A 21,048-nucleotide genomic window follows, 5' to 3' on the forward strand; every position below is an offset into this window, starting at 1 on the left:
GGGTAGGGGTATTTGGTTCCTCCGATTTTAATAGGACAGTCGAGAAATAAAAGATAGGAAGACCAAATAGGAAAAAGGAGATGTTCTGTAGATGTTTGGGGATGATCCGGACATGTCGGTGACGACTGCTCGGGTCGGGTCCGGGACAATTTTCGGATGCATGAGGGGTGGGCCGCGGGCTGACGAGAGAAGTTAGGTTGGACCTGGCGGTAGGTAGCCTGTGCAGATGGTCTCGAGCTGAGAGAAGAGAAGAGAGGGAGGCCCGGCGACTGTTTCCGGAGACCGAAAACATCCGACGTTAGACCGGCTATATTGCCGCTATATTTATTCGGTGGGGCATCAAACGGACTTCGAATGCGATGAAACTTGGCGGGCGTTCTACTGAAACAAAATGACATCGCACGCCAACTTTCATCCCATTCCGAGAACATTCTCCGGCCACTTATAAAATAATATTTCGGACATGCCGCGGGCGCGTGCAAGTGTGGTTGGGCTCAGAACGGACAACGGAGAGAACTCGGGGAACCCGGACGAATGCAAGTTTTAAAACATGATGATGCAATGCACATGATGACATGATGAAATGCAACACGCAAGCCAATGACAAGGCAACAACAGCGAATAACTGGAGGACACCTGGCACATCGGCCTCGGGGCGTTACAACTAGGTACAAACTATGACACTGTCTTAGGATGTGTTTGGTTGAAGGCGTGGTATGAATGGGTTGGGACCGTGATAGTGTCTGAATCTCATCTAACAAATGATTTTTAACAATTAAAGAGGGTCTAACCTTCTCTGCACATGCCATAGACTTCTTCCCAGTGTCCACAGAATCAAAGGCAACTAGCTTCACGCATGGAGATTGATGGTCACAACATGCAGATAGATCTTCAGCCACCCCGCTCCACTCGTTCCCACTGATGGTCTTAGGGAGCTACAAGAGAAAGAAATGACTCAAATTGACCGCCGGGTAAAAATCCTTCATTCCAAGTCATAGCCCAAGAGAGAGAAGAGAGGCATTCCCGGGTGGTGGAGGAGTAGTCACCGGAGGAGGAACCGTTGGAGAGGTCTTTGAAGAAGACCATGGCGACCCCGGAGGTAGGATGCGAGACGGCGAGAGTGAGGAAGCGGCTATAGCTTAGCAAGGAAGGAAGGAAGGAGGAAACAAGGGAAATGTGACTTGTGGTCGGGGAGAAAAGGGGGTAGGGAATGGGGGAAGGGGGCGGGGGTAGATATTTTGGAGGTATGCCAAAATTTTGGAAATGTGGAGGGAAACTTTGCATGAGGTGCCGGCGGACCATTCACTTTGAATGATTGTGTGCATCGCAAATGATTCTTCTGCTTTACGCGCATGGGATGAGTTTCATAATTCAAATTTTGGTGGAAATTTCCCTGGGTATGTCATTGCATAATTTAACATCGCTTGCTAATTTGGGCACACAAAATAGCATACAGCAGACAGACCACACTTACTGAATCGAGCAATTTTAGTAATTAAACAGAGCCAGTTGACCTAAACATTGCTCTAACAAAAGATGAGCATTAAAAACAAAGCCTAAGTACGCATAATTTTAACAAATCCGTCGCCACGCCGGCCTATGCATCGCCGGTGTGAGATGAGACGTCGATTTGTCCTGGCGACATGCCACCGTTGGTGGACTCCGCGTCCCCCTGCTGAAATCGACCACGTCCTCGTCCTCGTCCTCGGCGCCGGGCTCAAGGTTGTAGTACTATTAGTAGTGGCTACGCCAGAGCTTGCGTTGGTACTCCATCACCGATTCCTCGACGGGATAGACTCTTCTCTACCTCGACCTCAGCTACGCGCAACTCCTCCTCCCGGCGCTCCTCGACCTCCGCTGCCTCCTGCATCTCCAGCTCCCGCTCGGCGACCTCATGAGGAAGCAGGTGCTCCATTGCCACCGTTGCCTTTTCGGAGGTGGGTTGCATGCTGGAGTCCGAGGTGGCCTGGAATATCTTGGCGTGTGAATCCTCGATCTTGGCGTGGATGGGCTCGACCCGGGTCAGGGCGACATCCGCGGCACGGATGGCAGCTTGAGCGCTCTCGGCGTTTGCAGCCGCCGTCGCAACAGCAACTGCAACCGTCTCGGCTTCTGCGGCTGCCCTATCGGCTGCCGTAGACGTCCTCTTGGTGGAACCGGCCGCGCTCAATGCGGATACGGCGACACTCTCGGCGTAGGCGGCGGCGCTCTTGGCTCAGGCGGCGGCGCTTGGGGTGGGGGTGGGGACGCGGCCATCGTACGGGCCTTCACGAAGCATTTCCATGGCGTCATCTTTGCAAGAAGGGGGTGCGGGAATGGGGGTCGAGATTCGTGGATCCGGGGGTTGCTGGCATTGGAGCAGACGAGCCGGCGAAGTTTAAGGAGGGAGACTTAAATAGACCTAGATATTTTCATCGCAAACGGTTCCTAGAAAACAACGGTGTGTGATGTTGTAGATATTTTTTATTAGCTGTGAAAGATGAATTTGGTGTATAGTGGCAACGGATGGTGTTTTAAATGTACAAGAAATTTTGTAGTACTAATACAACTGTCATGTCAAATTCTGGAAAATTTCAGGGGTCATTTGACCTTTTAAGACATTTAAGTGGTTTTCTAGCCATTTAATGACCGTAATTGAAATTTGAACTACATGTACATGCAACAGCTAACCATAACGGTTTGAAAACTCATATTTTGTGTACTTGTGTGTGATCTAATTCCATGTGCAGTAAATTGTTTGGAATTTTCAAACATATTGGTCTCAAGGCTATGACACAATTAATTAAGCATGGAGTGACATGGCATTTTAATTCGAAAAAATTAAAAAAATATCAGAAACACATGAAACCTTGGTTGATGTAATGTCATGCCACCAAGATGATGTGGAAAAAAATTTGGCATGTTTGACGAAATTTTAGACACACACCCCTCACAAACCGGAGCAACTCACTAGAAGGCTCGTGGTTCCGAGAGGGAACAATGCATGTTTGATGACGAACAGGAGATAGCTTCCTGTTACGGCCTTCAATTTTTTTCTATGTTTAACGTGCACTACTACAACTATAATGTGAAATTTGGAAAATTCTAGGGGTCATTTGACATTTTAAAGACATTTAAGTGATTTTCTAGCCATTTAATTCAAATTTGAACTATATCTACATGCAATAACCACAACGGTTTGACAAATCATATTTGTGTACTTGTGTGCGAGTTAATTCCATGTGCAGTAAATTAGAAGGAATTTTCAAACATATTTGTCTCACGACATGGACACATGCATATGTATGCATGGAGTGACATGGCATTTTAATTCCCAAAAATAAAAAAAATCAGAAACACATGAAACCTTGGTTGATGTAATGTCATGCCACCAAGATGATGTGGTAAAAAATTGGCATATTTGACGAAAGTTTGGACACACACCCCTCACAAACTGGAGCAACTCACTAGAAGGCTCGTGGTTCCGAGAGGGAATAATGCATGTTTGATGACGAACAGGAGATAGCGCTAGTCTTCTTCTTGAAGATCCATTTATTCTCTATGGCCTGCCGATTATCGGGCAAGACAACCAAAGTCCATACTTTGTTCTCATACATGGATACCATCTCAGATTTCATGGCCTCAAGCCATTTTGCGGAATCTGGGGTCATCATCGCTTCCTCATAGTTTGTAGGTTCGTCATGGTCAAGTAACATGACTTCCAGAATAGGATTACCGTACCACTCTGGTGCGGATCTTACTCTGGTTGACCTACGAGGTTCAGTGGTAACTTGACCAAAAGTTTCATGATCATCAACATTAGCTTCCTCACTTACTGATGCAGGAATCACTGAAATTGATTTCAGTGAGAACTACTTTCCAATAAGGGAGTAGGTACAATTACCTCGTCAAGTTCTACTTTCCTCCCACTCACTTCTTTCGAGAGAAACACCTTCTCTAGAAAGGATCCATTCTTAGCAAGGAATATCTTGCCTTCAGATCTGTGATAGAAGGTGTACCCAACAGTCTCCTTTGGGTATCCTATGAAGACACATTTCTCTAATTTGGGTTCGAGCTTATCAGGTTGAAGCTTTTTCACACAAGCATCGCAACCCCAAACTTTACGAAACGACAACTTGGGTTTCTTTCCAAACCACAGTTCATAAGGTGTCATCTCAACGGATTTTGATGGTGCCCTATTTAACGTGAATGCAGTTGTCTCTAAAGCATAACCCAAAAAATATAGAGGTAAATCAGTGAGAGACATCATAGATCGCACCATGTCTAATAAAGTGTGGTTACAACACTCGGACACACCATTACCTTGTGGTGTTCCAGGTGGCGTGAGTTGTGAAACTATTCCACATTGTTTCAAATGAAGACCAAAATCATAACTCAAATATTCTCCTCCACGATCAGATCATAGAAACTTTATTTTCTTGTTATGATGATTTTCCACTTCACTCCAAAATTATTTGAACTTTTCAAGTGTTTTAGACTTATGTTTCATTAAGTAGATATACCTATATCTGCTCAAATCATCTGTGAAGGTGAGAAAGTAACGATATCCGCCGCTAGCCTCAATGTTCATTGGACCACATACATCAGTATGTATGATTTCCAATAACTTTGTTGCTCACTCCATTGTTCCGGAGAACGGAGTTTTAGTCATCTTGCCCATGAGGCATGGTTTGCAACTACCAAGTGATTCCAGAAGTCCATCAGAATGGAGTTTCTTCACGCAATTTACACCAATATGACCCAAACGGTAGTGCCACAAATAAATTGCACTATCATTATCAACTCTGCATCTTTTGGCTTCAATACTATGAACATGTGTATCACTACTATCAAGATTTAGTAAAAAAATAGACCACTCATCAAGGGTGCATGACCATAAAAGATATTACTCATATAAATAGAATAACCATTATTCTCTGATTTAAATGAATAACCTTCTCACATCAAACAAGATCCAGATATAATGTTCATGCTCAACGCCGGCACCAAATAAGAATTATTTAGGTCTAAAACCAATCCCGAAGGTAGATGTAGAGGTAGCGTGCCGACGACGATCACAACGGCTTTGGAACGATTTCCCACGCGCATCGTCACCTCGTCCTTAGCCAATCTTCGCTTAATCCGTAGCCCCTGTTTCGAGTTGCAAATGTTAGCAACTAAACCAGCATAAAATACGTAGGCACTACTGCGAGCATTAGTAAGGTACACATCAATAACATGTATATGAAATATACCTTTCACTTCTCCATCCTTCTACTCCGCCAAATACTTGGGGCAATTCCGCTTCTAGTGACCAGTCCCTTTGTAGTAGAAGCACTCGGTTTTAGGCTTAGGTCCAGACTTGGGTTTCTTCACTTGAGCAGCAACTGGCTCGCTGTTCTTCTTGAAGTTCCCCTTCTTTCCTTTACCCTTTTTCTTGAAACTGGTGGTCTTCTTGACCATCAACACTTGATGCTCCTTCTTGATTTCTACCTCTGCAGCCTTTAGCATTGCGAAGAGCTCAGGAATCATCTTATCCATCCCTTGCATATTATAGTTCATCATGAAGCTCTTGTAGCTTGGTGGTAGTGATTGAAGAACTTTGTCAATGACACTATCATCAGGAAGATTAAATCCCAGCTGAGTCAAGTGATTGTGGTACCCAGACATTTTGAGTATATGTTCACTGACAGAACTATTCTCCTCCATTTTGCAGCTATAGAACTTATTGGAGACTTCATATCTCTCAATCCGGGCATTTGGTTGAAATATTAACTTCAACTCCTAGAACATCTCATATGCTCCATGACGTTCAAAACATCGTTGCAGTCTCGGTTCTAAGACGTAAAGCATGGCACACTAAACTATCAAGTAGTCATCAGCTTTGCTCTGCCAGGTGTTCACAACATCTGGCATTGCTCCTACAGCAGGTTTGTCACCTAGCGTTGCATCCAGGACATAATTCTTCTGTGCAGCAATGAGGATAACCCTCAAGTTACGGACCCAGTCCGTGTAGTTGCTACCATCATCTTTCAACTTAGCTTTCTCTAGGAACGCATTAAAATTCAATGGAACAACAACACAGGCCATCTATCTACAACAACATAGACATGCAAAATACTATCAGGTACTAAGTTCATGATAAATTAAAGTTCAATTAATCAAATTACTTAAGAACTCCCACTTAGATAGATATCTCTCTAATCATCTAAGTGATCACGTGATCCATATCAACTAAACCATGTGCGATCATCACATGAGATGGAGTAGTTTTGAATGGTGAACATCACTATGTTGATCATATCTACTATATGATTCACGCTCAACCTTTCGGTTTTAGTGTTCCGAGCCCATATCTGCATATGCTAGGATCGTCAAGTTTAGCCCGAGTATTCTGCATTGTGCAAAACTGGCTTGCACCTATTGTATGTGAACGTACAGCTTATCACACCCGATCATCACGTGGTGTCTCGGCACGGCGAACTGTAGCAACGGTGCATACTCAGGGAGAACAATTATACCTTGAAATTTAGTGAGAGATCATCTTACAATGCTACCGCCGCACTAAGAAAAATAAGATGCATAAAAGATAAACATCACATGCTATCAATATAAGTGATATGATATGGCCATCATCATCTTGTGCCTTTGATCTCCATCTCCAAAGCACCGCATGATCACCATCATCACTGGCTTGACATCTTGATCTCCATCGAAGCATCGTTGTCGTCTCGCCAACTATTGCTTCTACGACTATCGCTACCGCTTAGTGATAAGGTAAAGCAATTACATGGCGATTGCATTTAATACAATAAAGCGACAATCATATGGCTCCTGCCAGTTGCCGATAACTGTGTTACAAAACATGATCATCTCATAGAATAAAATTTAGCATCATGTCTTGACCATATCACATCACAACATGCCCTGCGAAAACAAGTTAGACATCCTCTACTTTGTTGTTGCAAGTTTTACGTGGCTGCTATGGGCTGAGCAAGAACCGTTCTTACCTACGCATCAAAAACCACAACGTTGTATAGTGATTGCTCTTTGATCTTCAGAAAGAACCGTGTTCATTGAATCCGATTCAACTAAAGTTGGAGAAACTGACACCCGCCAGCCACCTGTGTGTGAAGCACGTCGGTAGAACCAATCTCGCATAAGCATACGCGTAAAGTCGGTCTGAGCCACTTCATCCAACAATACCGCTGAGTCAAGAATCAACTAGTGACGGCAAGCAATATGTATATACCCACGCCCACAACTCCGTTGTGTTCTACTCGTGCATATAACATCTACGCGTAGACCTGGCTCGAATGCCACTGTTGGGGAACGCAGTAATTTCAAAAAAATTCCTAAGCACACGCAAGATCTATCATGGTGATGCATAGCAACAAGAGTGGAAGAGTGTTGTCCACGTACCCTCGTTGACCGTAAGCGGAAGCGTTATGACAACGCGGTTGATGTAGTCATACATATTCATGATCCGACCGATCCTATTACTAAAAGTACGGCACCTCCGCGATCTGCACACGTTCAACTCGGTGACGTACCACGAACTATCAATCCATCTAAGTGTCGAGGATAACTTCGTTAGCACGACGACGTGATGACGGTGATGATGAAGCTACCGGCGTAGGGCTTCACCTAAGCACTACGGCGATATGACCGAGGTGGATTATGGTGGAGGGGGGCACCGCACACGGCTAAGGGATCAATGGTCAACTTGTGTGTTCTAGGGTGCCCCCTACCCCCATATATAAAGGAGCAAGGGGGGAGGCCGGCCAGCCCTTGGGGCACGCCAAGGAGGGGAGGAGTCCTCCTCCTAGTAGGAGTAGGACTCCCCCTTTCCTAGTCCAACTAGGAGGAGGAAGGGGGAAGGAAGGAGAGGAGAAGGAAGAAGGAAAGGGGGGCGCCCCACTTCCCTAGTCCAATTCGGACTAGAGGGGGCGGGGCGCGCGGCTCTGCCTTGGCTGGCCCTCTCTCTCTCCACTAAGGCCCATGTGGCCCATTAGTTTCCTTGGGGGTTCCGGTAAACCTCTGGCACTCCGGTTTTCTCTAAAATCACACGGAACACTCCCGGTGTCCGAATATAGCCGTCCATTATATCATTCTTTATGTCTAGACCATTTCGAGACTCCTCGTCATGTCCGTGATCACATCCGGGACTCCAAACTATCTTCGGTACATCAAAACACATAAACTCATAATACCGATCGTCACCGAACATTAAGCGTGCAGACCCTACGGGTTCGAGAACTATGTAGACATGACCGAGACATGTCTCCGGTCAGTAACCAATAGCGGAACCTGGATGTTCATATTGGCTCCCACATATTATATGAAGATCTTTATCAGTCAAACTGCATAACGATATACGTTGTTCCCTTTGTTATCGGTATGTTACTTACCCGAGATTCGATAGTCGGTATCTCAATACCTAGTTCAATCTCGTTACTGGCAAGTCTCTTTACTCGTTCCGTAATGCATCATCCCGTAACTAACACATTAGTTATAGCTTGCAAGGATTATAGTGATGTGCATTACCGAAAGGGCCCAACTCTCCGATACTCGGAGTGACAAATCCTAATCTCGATCTATGCCAACTCAACAAACACCATCGGAGACACCTATAGAGCATCTTTATAGTCACCCAGTTACGTTGTAATGTTTGATAGCACACTAAGTGTTCCTCCGGTATTCGGGAGTCGCATGATCTCATAGTCATAGGAACATGTATAAGTTATGGAGAAAGAAACAATAGTAAACTAAACGATCATCGAGCTAAGCTAACGGATGGGTCAAGTCAATCACATCATTCTCTAATGATGTGATTCCCTTTATCAAATGACAACTCTTTGTCCATGGATAGGAAACTTAACCATCTTTGATCAACGAGCTAGTCAAGTAGAGGCGTACTAGTGACACTCTGTTTGTCTATGTATTCACACATTTACTTAGTTTTTGGTTAATACAATTCTAGCATGAATAATAAACATTTATCATGATATAAGTTAATATAAATAACAACTTTATTATTGCCTCTAGGGCATATTTCCTTTAGTCTCCCACTTGCACTAGAGTCAATAATCTAGATTACATTGTAATGATTCTAACACCCATGGAGTCTTGGTGCTGATCATGTTTAGCTCGTGAGAGAGGCTTAGTCAACGGGTCTACAACATTCAGATCCGTATGTATCTTGCGAATCTCTATGTCTCCCTCCTTGACTTGATCGCGGATGGAATTGAAGCATCTCTTGATGTGCTTGGTTCTCTTGCGAAATCTGGATTCCTTTGCCAATGCAATTGCACCGGTGTTATCACAATAGATTTTCATTGGACCCAATGCACTAGGTATGACACCTAGATCGGATATGAACTCCTTCATCCAGACTCCATCATTTGCTGCTTCCGAAGCAGCTATGTACTCCGCTTCACATGTAGATCCCGCCACGACGCCTTGCTTGGACTGCACCAATTGACAGCTCCACCATTTAATAAAAATACGTATCCGGTTTGTGACTTAGAGCCATCAGGATCATTGTCAAAGCTTGCATCGACATAACCGTTTACAACGAGCTCTTTGTCACCTCCATAAACGAGAAACATATCCTTAGTCCTTTTCAGGTATTTTAGGATGTTCTTGACCAATGTCCAATGATCCACTCCTGGATTACTTTGGTAACTCCCTGCTAAACTAATTGCAAGGCACACATCAGGTCTGGTACAAAACATTGCATACATGATAGAACCTATGGCTGAAGCATAGGGAATGACTTTCATTTTATCTCTATCTTCTGCAGTGGCCGGGCATTGAGTTTGACTCAACTTCACACCTTGTAATACAGGCAAGAACCCTTTCTTTGCTTGATCCATTTTGAACTTCTTCAAAACTTTATCAAGGTATGTGCTTTGTGAAAGTCCAATTAAGCATCTTGATCTATCTCTATAGATCTTGATGCCCAATATATAAGCAGCTTCACCAAGATCTTTCATTGAAAAATTCTTATTCAAGTATCCTTTTTTGCTATTCAGAAATTCAATATCATTTCCGATCAACAATTTGTCATCTACATATAATATTAGAAATTCTACAGAGCTCCTGCTCACTTTCTTGTAAATACAGGCTTCTCCAAAAGTTTGTATAAAACCATATGCTTTGATCACACTATCAAAGCATATATTCCAACTCCGAGAGGCTTGCACCAGTTCATAAATGGATCGCTGGAGCTTGCACACTTTGTTAGTACCTTTTGGATCGACAAAACCTTCTGGTTGCATCATATATAACTCTTCTTTAAGATATCCATTAAGGAATGCAGTTTTGACATCCACTTGCCAAATTTCCTAATCATAAAATGCGGCAATTGCTAACATGATTCAGACGGACTTAAACATCGCTACGAGTGAGAAAGTCTCATCATAATCAACTCCTTCAACTTGTCAAAAAACTTTTGCAACAAGTTGAGCTTCGTATACAATAATATTACCGTCAGCATCAGTCTTCTTCTTGAAGATCCATTTATTCTCTATGGCCTGCCGATCATCGGGCAAGTCAACCAAAGTCCATTATTTGTTCTCATACATGGATCCCATCTTAGATTTCATGGACTCAAGCCATTTTGCAGAATCTGAGCTCATCATTGCTTCCTCATAGTTCGTACGTTCGTCATGGTCAAGTAACATGACTTCCAGAACAGGATTACCGTACCACTCTGGTGCGGATCTTACTCTGGTTGACCTACGAGGTTCGGTAGTAACTTGATCAGAAGTTTCATCATCATCATCATCATTAGCTTCCTCACTTACTGGTGTAGGAATCACTGGAACTGATTACAGTGATGAACTACTTTCCAATAAGGGAGTAGGTACAATTACCTCATCAAGTTCTACTTTCCTCCCACTCACTTCTTTCGAGAGAAACTCCTTCTCTAGAAAGGATCCATTCTTAGCAACGAATATCTTGCCTTCAGATCTATGATAGAAGGTGTACCCAATAGTCTCCTTTTGGTATCCTATGAAGACATATTTCTCCGATTTGGGTTTGAGCTTATCAGGTTGAAACTTTTTCACATAAACATCGCAGCCCCAAACTTTAAGAACCGACAACTTGGGTTTCTTGCCAAACCACTGTTAATAAGGTGTCATCTCAACGGATTTTGATGGTGCCCTATTTAACTTGAATGCAGCTGTCTCTAAAGCATAACCCCAAAACGATAGCGGTAAATCAGTGAGAGACATCATAGATCGGACCATATCTAATAAAGTGCGGTTACAACGTTCGGACACACCATTACGTTGTGATGTTCCAGGTGGCGTGAGTTGCGAAACTATTCCGCATTGTTTCAAATAAAGACCAAACTCCTAACTCAAATATTCTCCTCCATGATCAGATCATAGAAACTTTATTTTCTTGTTATGATGATTTTCCACTTCACTCTGAAATTCTTTGAACTTTTCAAATGTTTCAGACTTATGTTTCATTAAGTAGATATACCCATATCTGCTCAAATCATCTTGAAGGTGAGAAAATAACGATATCCGCCGCGAGCCTCAATGTTCATTGGACCACATACATCAGTATGTATGAGTTCCAATAACTCTATTGCTTTTTAATCATCTTGCCCATGAGGCATGGTTTGCAAGTACCAAGTGATTCATAATCAAGTGATTCCAAAAGTCCATCAGAATGGAGTTTCTTCATGCCCTTTACACGAATATGACCAAATCGGTAGTGCCACAAATAAGTTGCACTATCATTATCAACTCTGCATCTTTTGGCTTCAATACTATGAACATGTGTATCACTACTATCAAAATTTAGTAAAAAATAGACCACACATCAAGGGTGCATGACCATAAAAGATATTACTCATATAAATAGAACAACAATTATTCTCTGATTTAAATGAATAACCATCTCGCATCAAAAAAGATCCAGATATAATGTTCATGCTCAACGCTGGCACCAAACCACAATTATTTAGGTCTACAACTAATCCCAAAGGTAGATGTAGAGGTAGTGTCCCGAGGGAGATCACATCCACTTTGGAACCATTTCCCACGCGCATCGTCACCTCGTCCTTAGCCAATCTTCGCTTAATCCGTAGCCCCTATTTCGAGTTGCAAATGTTAGCAACTGAACCAGTATCAAATACCGAGGCACTACTCCGAGCATTAGTAAGGTACACATCAATAACATGTATATTAAATATACCTTTCACTTTGCCATCCTTCTTCTCCGCCAAATACTTGGGGTAGTTCCGCTTCTAGTGACCAGTCCCTTTGCAGTAGAAGCACTCAGTTTCAGGCTTAGGTCCAGACTTCGGTTTCTTCACTTGAGCAGCAACTGGCTTGCTTTTCTTCTTGAAGTTCCCCTTCTTCCCTTAACCCTTTTTCTTGAAACTAGTGGTCTTGTTGACCATCAACACTTGATGCTCCTTCTTGATTTCTACCTCCATAGCCTTTAGCATTGCGAAGAGCTCAGGAATCGTCTTATCCATCCCTTGCATATTATAGTTCATCACAAAGCTCTTGTTGTTTGGTGGTAGTGATTGAATAACTCCGTCAATGATACTATCATCAGGAAGATTAACTCGCAGATGAGTCAAGTGGTTGTGGTACCCAGACATTCTGAGTATATGTTCACTGATAGAACTATTCTCATCCATTTTGCAGCTATAGAACTTATTGGAGACCTCATATCTCTCAATCCGGGCATTTGCTTGAAATATTAACTTCAACTCCTGGAAGATCTCATATGCTCCATGGCATTCAAAATGTCGTTGAAGTCTTGGTTCTAAGCTGTAAAGCATGGCACACTGAACTATCGAGTAGTCATTAGCTTTGCTCTGCCAGGTGTTCACAACATGTGGCGTTGCTCCTATAGCGGGTTTGTCACCTAGCGGTGCTTCCAGGACATAATTCTTCTGTGCAGCAATGCGGATAACCCTCAAGTTACGGACCCAATTCGTGTAGTTGCTACCATCATCTTTCAACTTAGCTTTCTCTAGGAACGCATTAAAATTGAATGGAACAACAACACGGGCCATCTATCTACAACAACATAGAAATGCAAAATACTACCAGGTACTAAGTTCATGATAAATTACAGTTCAATTAATAAAATTACTTAAGAACTCCCACTTAGATAGATATCTCTCTAATCATCTAAGTGATCACGTGATCCATATAAACTAAACCATGTCCGATCATCACATGAGATGGAGTAGTTTTCAATGGTGAACATCACTATGTTGATCATATCTACTATATGATTCACGCTCGACCTTTCGGTCTCAATGTTCCGAGGCCATATCTGCATATGCTAGGATCGTCAAGTTCAGCCCGAGTATTCTGCATTGTGCAAAACTGGCTTTCACCTGTTGTATGTGAACGTACAAGTTATCACACCCGATCATCACGTGGTGTCTCGGCACGGCGAACTGTAACAACGGTGCATACTCAGGGAGAACAATTATACCTTGAAATTTAGTGAGAGATCATCTTATAATGCTACCGCCGCACTAAGCAAAATAATATGCATAAAAGATACACTTCACATGCAATCAATATAAGTGATATGATATGGTCATCATCATCTTGTGCCTTTGATATCCATCTCCAAAGCACCGTCATGATCACCATCGTCACTGGCTTGACACCTTGATCTCCATCGAAGCATCGTTGTCGTCTCGCCAACTATTGCTTCTACGACTATCGCTACCGCTTAGTGATAAGGTAAAGCAATTACATGGCGATTGCATTTCATACAATAAAGCGACAACCATATGGCTCCTGCCAGTTGCCAATAACTATGTTACAAAACATGATCATCTCATATAATAAAATTTAGAATCATGTCCTGACCATATCACATCACAACATGCCCTGCAAAAACAAGTTAGACGTCCTCTACTTTGTTGTTGCAAGTTTTACGTGGCTGCTACGGGCTGAGCAAGAACAATTCTTACATACGCATCAAAAACCACAATGCAGTATAGTGATTGCTTTTTGATCTTCAGAAAGAACCCTGTTCATTGAATCCGATTCAACTAAAGTTGGACAAACTAACACCCACCAACCACCTGTGTGCGAAGCACGCCGGTAGAACCACTCGCATAAGCGTACGCGTAATGTCGGTGTGAGCCACTTCATCCAACAATACCGTTGAGTCAAGAATCAACTAGTGACGACAAGCAATATGTATATACCCACGCCCACAACCCCTTTGTGTTCTACTCGTGCATATAACATCTACGCATAGACCTGGCTCGGATGCCACTGTTGGGGAATGCAGTAATTTCAAAAAATTCCTACGCACACACAAGATCTATCATGGTGATGCATAGCAACGAGATGGGAAGAATGTTGTCCACGTACCCTCGTAGACCGTAAGCGGAAGCATTATGACAATGCTATTGATGTAGTCATACATATTCACGATCCAACCGATCCTATTACTAAAAGTACGGCACCTCCGCGATCTGCACACGTTCAACTCGGTGGCGTCCCACAAACTATCGATCTAGTTGAGTGTTGAGGGAGAGCTTCGTCAGCACGACATCGTGATGACGGTGATGATGAGCTACCGGCGCAGGGCTTCGCCTAAGAAGTACGACGATATGACCGAGGTGGATTATGGTGGAGGGGGGCACAACACACGACTAAGGGATCAATGATCAACTTGTGTGTTCCAGGGTGCCCCCTGCCCCCGTATATAAAGGAGCAAGGGGGGAGGCCGGCCAGACCTTGGGGCGCGCTAAGGAGGGTAGGAGTCCTCCTAGTAGGAGTAGGACTCCCCCTTTCCTAGTCCAACTAGGAGGAGGAAGGGGGAAGGAAGGAGAGGAGAAGGGAGATGGAAAGGGGGCGCCGCCCCCTTCCCTAGTCCAATTCGGACTAGAGGAGGGCCGCGCGGCCCTGCCTTGGCTGGCCCTCTCTCTCTCCACTAAGGCCCATGTGGCCCATTAGTTCCTCGGGGGGTTCCGGTAACCCTCCGGCACTCCGGTTTTTCTTCGAAATCACCCGGAACACTTCCGATGTCTGAATATAGCCGTCTGTTATATCAATCTTTATGTCTCGACCATTTTGAGACTCCTCGTCATGTCCGTTATCACATCCGGGACTCCAAACTATCTTCGGTACATCAAAACACATAAACTCATAATACCGATCCACTACAAGAAATATGTCAACTTGTGACCTTGACTATTGGTCACTGAAAGGTCATTGTTTTTCATTTGCGACCTTTTTTTGACCAAAAACAGAAGGTCAAAAGCTGGCGGTCGTAAACTGAAATTAACAACCTTCTCTGTGGGAAGATCGTGGGCGTTTACGACCAAAATATGCCTACTGTTTTGTTTTGGTCACTAGCAGCCTCCCCAGGCCATGTAGCCATTCGACGTGGCAACCTGATGTGGCGCAAGAATCAGTCTGGTCCAATTCGGTGTTTATATGGGCCGAGCCCATTAATTCGGCCTTTTTAATATTTATTTTTACTATTAATTTTTGCTAGCTACATGGGCTGTCCCAGCAATTCGGCCTTTTTATTTCTAGATGCGCCCTTTTACAGCGCATGATCTTTTATTTTTTGCCATTTTATTTTCCACTGTTTTACATTTGTCCCAAATATCATAATATCATACACTGGTCCCATACGTCAGAAATTTCAAATGTGCTCAAATTATTTTGATAAGTGGGTCCACTACTAGGGAAAACCCTATACACAAAATCTTATCAGCAGCGCACTTTAAAATAAGGCGCTGCTGCTAATTAGCAGTAGCGAGCTCAAGAATAACTTGCTGTTGAAATAAATATAGCAGTAGCGCGCCCGCTCAAAGACGCGCTACTGCTATAATTCCCACGAGGCCGCCGTGAGGCTAGCTATAGCAGCAACGCGTTACAACGACGGGCGCTACTGCTACGTAGCATAGTAGCAGCGCATTTCGCCAATAAGCGCTACTGCTAAGTTTACTACAAAAATTTAGTCCCACCTCGCGCCGTGAAGAGAGTTTCTACCACCTTAAATATGTTACTTCTCAAACTTTGACAAGCACTTGGTCTTCATTGAACTCTATGTGTAGAATTTGTGGCTGCAATATGAATCTTCACCTGTTCCTAAACCGGTGAGGACTCATATTGACAAATCAGATTGTACACAATAAGATCGATGATGATCAATGTATTTTTAATACATTGAACTAAGTCTACTTTTACATGTTGACACATAGCAGTAGCGCTTCTTTGTGAAAGGCGCTGCTGCTAGGTAGTTTAGCAGTAGCGTCTTTCTCAATAGCGCGCTACTGCTAACCCATTCCATCACCCACCCCCATCTCCTCTATCTGATCCACTCACAATCACACACTCACTAGATCCCTCTCAATCCCCCGCGCTGGTCCTCCCCCGTCACCCCTCCTCCCTTTGAGCCGCCGTCACGCCGTCCTCCTTGCTGGACTCGGTACCGGCCTCCTCCTCCGTCCTCCCTCTCCACTCGCCGCTGGCCGACCCCTCCTCGCTCCGCCTTCCTCCTCCATCCTCCCTCCACTGGCCGCCGGCCGGCCCCTCCTCACTTCGCCTTCCTCCACCATCCTACTCTCTTCTCCCTCCTTGAGTCGCCCCTCCTTCTCCCTCCTGCCTGCTACATTTTTATTTAGTAGGCTAGTTCATATGCAACATTTTGATTTAGTTGATTTAGTAGGCTAGTTGATTTAGTTGATTTAGAACATTTTTATTTAGTTGATTTAGTAGGCTAGTTGATTTAGAACATTTTGATTTAGTTGATTTAGTAGGCTAGTTGATTTAGTTGATTTAGAACATTTTGATTTAGTTGATTTAGTAGGCTAGTTCATTTAGTTGATTTAGAACATTTTGATTTAGTAGGCTAGTTCATTTAGTTGATTTAGTATGCACCATTTTATTGTTATTTTTTCTATACATGGATAGGTACGTAGTTGCTTTTGTTTTTTTAATAAGTTACTTTTTGGCAAAATGTAGGTGGTACCTTGTCATCTAATATGTTACTAGATCTTAGGATTATAATTGTCCATCAAATTGCTTCTCGCGGAAGAACCAAAAATATCTCATGCTACTGTTTTTCTTTCCTGTGAAGTGGATCGTTAATCCTTTGCTCATATTGCTTTAGGAAAAATGGTGCCACCACCACCACCACTTTGTCGACTGTACAAGTCAAGGTGCGCCAGCAGCCTTGCAACTGGCAAGCTGTTCAGCATCTACTTCCAGTCGTGTTTTCATCATGCGGCGGTAAGAAATTAGATGAAATGTAATAACTATTTTATTTTTAGTGTTGGCATTACTGCATTGTGTCATTTTGCTTATTTTATACAGATCGTCCCATGCAATGTGAGGTTGAAATTCAACAAGCTGATAGGAGACACTGTGACATTTGAGGCTCCTGGGGGGCCGTACACTATGGAGGTCGAGAAAGGACGCAATATGTCACAGAATGGAGGAGATGGATGGGCCTGTTTCGTCGCTCGCATGCGTCTTACTGGTGGTGAGTTGATCAGCTTCTCCTTCAGAGCAGAAAGACCCAAGCTGGCTGTCATTTATCTCAACCTGGTGGAAGATGATGAAGATGACGAAGATGATGAAGATAATGAGGACCCACTCGATGAAGATGATGAGGACCCACTTCATGAAGCCATCATAGCTCAAAGAACAAGGCTGAGCGAGGAGGAGGTGTCCAACCTGTGGGACATAATTCCGCGACGTGCTGACTTTGTCGGGGTGCCATTCGTGACCCGCCTGACAAATACCATGGTTGATCGACATGATATGGAATGTTATACTTACAAATGCAAATTATCCGATGAAATACTTAGTGTACAGTCCAATGATATGGTATGTTGTGTGGAATCTAGTTGATGATATGTTTTAGTGTAGAGTTTGATCACATGCTTATTAGTGTAGAATCTAAGGAAACTATTAATAGTGTAGATAATCCATATGTACTAATTTGCGAGGCTATTTATTAATTGAAATGTTTTTCTTATTCAGACATTGGCAAAGAGCATATCTGTGAGTTATGGTATCGAGCCTGATGAAGAAGGCAGCTGGACTACGCCTTACCGCAAGGGGCTCCATCACAACCTGTACTTACCGCGTGGACACGGACGGTCACACACACTTAAACTCAGTTGGGTGGAAGAAATTCCTCGATGGCAAGAATCTTCGTGTTGGACAGGCCATCCTAATTACTATCAGGAACACCAACCGCCCAGGCTTGAGGATGATGATTTTCTTCGATATCATCTAGAACTACATATGTGTGTGTGGCTATATCATCTAGAACTACATATGATGATCGTCGTCGATATCATCTAGAACTACATATGATGATCGTCGTTGATATGACCTTGTACTGCTTGAGGATGCATGTCGACTATGCATGAAATTGTTATCTAGTACTCCCTTTGTTCCAAATTACTCATCGTGGTTTGAACTAAAACCACGACGAGTAATTTGGAACGAAGGGAGTACTACCCAGTAATGGTTTATGAATTTGATATCTACTAGCAGTACCTAGTATCTAGTATCTGAAAGGGAAACTGAAAGGGAAAGGGGTACGGGGGGAAAATGATGAAAGATATAGCAGTAGCGAGGGACTGCGAAATCGCTATAGCTAAGTAATAGTAGCGTGTTCATAAAATGCGTTGTTGATATCGTCAACAGTAGTAGAGCGGGTAAGGACCGCGCTACTACTATATGTTAGCTGTAGCGCCTTATTAGTAGCGCGGCCACCCGCGCTGCTGCTAGCCTCAAAACCCATGCTACTACTAGGGTTTTCTCTAGTAGTGGTCGCATGAGTCATGTTTCCATTGCACACATTTTCAAATCACATACATAATTACTATTTCATATGAAACAGAAATTGTAATTCTGAAACATACATGAAATTCACAAACAAAGAGAAGATACATTAATTCACATACATAATTACTATTTCATTCACAAACAGAGAGAAGATACATTAAATTCCCAGATAACCCAGCTATTATTACATAACTTGCTATATAAGAATGTCTTGGAGCTTCTTTGAACATCTTTTGTCTTGAATTTACTCAAAATATCTGCCAGCAAGAAAACAAAACAGCAAGGATAGGGTGAATAACAACAACAACAACAACAACAAAGGTGATGGGGTGCTATTCCATCTAAACAAGAGACTGAACCCAACAAGCTAGATTCATTCAGCATCATCAACAATTCAGTAAAGTACTGCAGTTTAGAACTGATGAGAAAAAATAACTACACGACTTCATAACTGAACATATTCAAGTAAAAATTGTACAAGTTACATTCTAGTAAACAAACTATACAAGTTGACGATTCCCTGCTGCATATACATATCACTTGTGTCATTTTTTGGGGGTTCAGAATGTACACAACATGTTTATGGTATATGAACTGCAGCTGCTAGGAATAGTAAAGCAAAGATGTACTGCCACTAATCAGCAAAAACATAACATTTTCTCTGAGTTAATGATAGCACATGGATAAAGATGGAAACAAAAAATATTTCTAATCTTGGAACCCAACATAGCAAATAAAAACAAGAGAGGGGCAAAGGTGGCGTGGAGGAGAAAGGACCTTGAGCTGCTGCTCCTCTCCATGGCTATGTGTCACCCTCCATCTCCTTCCCTGCATCCAGTGAATTGAGTTCTTCTGCAGAGCACCAAAAAATCATAGCAAATAGAGAGGCGCGAGGAACAGCACAAATACATATGTTAGGAAGGGCGTACTGGTGCAATGCTAGCAACTTTGCCTTATTCAAACTTTGATTCAACTCTGAACACAAACATTTGACAAGAAAGCTTTGACAGAAAAGACACATTGGAGCAGCAGAGCATCCTTCACACTGTAATGCTAGCAAATGTCCAATTTTCCTTTTGTTTGGTGGTTTATCAATCATCTCTACCGTGCTTGCGATCAAGTAGAAGATTAGTTGTGGAGCATGAGTGTATTATTAGCAACGAAAGCAAGGGTCTACTCTAGTATCCGGCAGATCAGAAGAGGAAGGACAGAACATGAACAACCTTCCATGGCGTCATGTACTAAACCTACAACATTCTGATTGTCCAATTGGAAGCAAAAATTCCAATGGATTAAGCCACGTTTGTACTAAACCTACCATATATTCCCATCTAATTTATTCCAATGGATTATGCCATGTTAGTACTGAACCTACAGCATTCTAATTACCTCCAACAAATCAGTAGCATACATGACATCAAAGGGATGCAAACTAGATAATTTAGTAGTCTTCTACAGCACAGAACAGTAGGCATTCTAACTTGCAGCAGAACATCAGTAGCTAGATGACCACCAACAACACAAATCAGCTCAAACAGTCGGTCCTTGATGTGGCATACAGCAAGTAATCAGCCATGGAACCAAGGCCAAACTCTAGCATCATAGAAAGCAGAGGGGAACAAAGGGGTGGAGGGGCTCACCATGAGGGTGCTGCTACTGCTCGTCCATGGTTGGTCGTCCTACATCCATCTGGCGACAACTGCTATTTCATGGCAGGAAACCACATCACATCTCAGTCAAAGGAATGGAGGGTAAGGGAAGAAGACGAAGAAACTGAAAGTAAGAAGACTTGGATGGCGTCGGAGGAGTGGTGGAGGGGCGTCCTCCATGGGCGCCGCCTCTGTGTCCAACACCGGGAACATCTCGTTCAGGTCCTTGGCCCGCAGCGCCTGCACACACCAGATTAGATCACAACGCGGCGTCGAAGCTAGAGATCGATGCAACTTCAATTCAAAACTGGATATCAAAGAACAACGTACAGAAGAACTTTCCATTTAGTTATGCATGATCATCACGGTCTACAATAACAATACAGCATGGCCTTCTGGTTCTGTAGCTAACCAGTACACATAAGGTAGAATCCTCCAGGGCACAAGCCAGTACTCTTCCCAGATGTCCTTGTACTTCTCCGAGCACCTCTCCTCGTCTCGTTTCTCCCTCCACATCAGCAGGATCAGCAGGTAGGTCAGGTAGAAGTACGGGATCACAAAACTGCACCAGAGGCTATAAGGTTATC

The 21,048-nt window shown here is 43.2% G+C and overlaps 1 long non-coding RNA gene across 1 annotated transcript; it reads right to left on the reverse strand.

Moving 5' to 3' along the window:
• Nucleotides 1-18,914: 18,914 nt before the first annotated feature.
• LOC125548330 lies at nucleotides 18,915-19,989 on the reverse strand. Its single transcript, XR_007301006.1, has 3 exons — nucleotides 19,800-19,989; nucleotides 19,590-19,664; nucleotides 18,915-19,069 (listed from the first exon to the last, which is right to left on the reverse strand). It is a non-coding gene; the product is annotated as an uncharacterized LOC125548330 (long non-coding RNA).
• Nucleotides 19,990-21,048: the final 1,059 nt, after the last annotated feature.

The sequence above is a fragment of the Triticum urartu genome, chromosome 3 (assembly GCF_003073215.2).
Source record: "Triticum urartu cultivar G1812 chromosome 3, Tu2.1, whole genome shotgun sequence".
Lineage (NCBI taxonomy): Eukaryota > Viridiplantae > Streptophyta > Magnoliopsida > Poales > Poaceae > Triticum > Triticum urartu.